Source organism: Macrobrachium rosenbergii, chromosome 55 (genome assembly GCF_040412425.1).
Source record: "Macrobrachium rosenbergii isolate ZJJX-2024 chromosome 55, ASM4041242v1, whole genome shotgun sequence".
Taxonomy (NCBI): Eukaryota; Metazoa; Arthropoda; class Malacostraca; order Decapoda; family Palaemonidae; genus Macrobrachium; species Macrobrachium rosenbergii.
Window position 1 is genome coordinate 49,409,274 of NC_089795.1, and position 1,193 is coordinate 49,410,466.

Below are 1,193 nucleotides of genomic sequence, written 5' to 3' on the forward strand. Positions count from 1 at the left end.
TTCATTTTAAACTGAATATTTTGTAATTGTTTTTAGCATAGGCTACTATTTTTTAGTCCGAGTCGTGTATGATGTTTTAACGTATGTGTATATTTTTATTTTACAGCTTTGATAATGAGGCCAGGCCTTGAAACGTAAGCAATAAAGCTATGCAAACGTTTGAGATGTCCCCTCGAGTTCCTTATGGTTATATATATATATATATATATATATATATATATATATATATATATATATATATATATATATATTACATACATACATATGATGATGTGCGATAAACAAATCACTTGATAATGAGATGATAATCGTGTATGTAAGTATAACAAAACATATTTTGGTTACCATGAAGAAGAGACAGATGGGATATGCAGGTACCCTCAGAATGTCTTTGCCCTGTCGTCTACCTTTGATTAACATTACCGTTTATGTAAACAGTTCTTTCTAGCGTAAATTATTCTTGTTTATAAACAATGGTAACGTTTTAGTCCCAATTTTCAACTTACATATAATTTAAAGATTAAACATTTATGATGAATTTAAGTAAAAGATTGCACTGAAGGTTTATAGCAAGTAAAATAAGCAAATAAATTTCAGACCAAAAGTAAAAAAATCATCATCAAAAGATAATAATCTGCAGATTGTTGCTCCTGAATTCCAACTTAAACATTTTCTTAGGCAAAGGAGCTGAGGTTCATGAGTGTCTGCTCTTCCATATTGCACTGCTAACGTGTTGATGCTGGAACACAGCGGCAGAGCAATATGGAAGAGCAGACACTCATGAACCTCAGCTCCTTTGCCTTGGGAAAATGTTTATCACTATTACGTGATTATCATCACATTAACACGCGATTTGTATATCACACATCACCACGGGTGAAAAATTAAGAGACTGGGTGTAGGTGCTGTCCGGTTTCGACTTCATATCCATGCCATTAACGAGGTCCTTCGTTAACGACTTGGAAATATAACATACATATTTGCAGTGGACACAATGACTTCTTAACTTCTCGATTTCTTCATATTTATTGGATATGCTTTTCAGACAAAACCTTGAATCAGGAATGAAGATCACATTCTAGGCAGGTTCAGCTATAGCATCCATCCACGAAGAAGGACATACTGTAGGTCTATTTGGGTTCGAGTTCGATTCTTCTCACTCGGACTAATTTGGCGTTACAAGACGCTGCTTC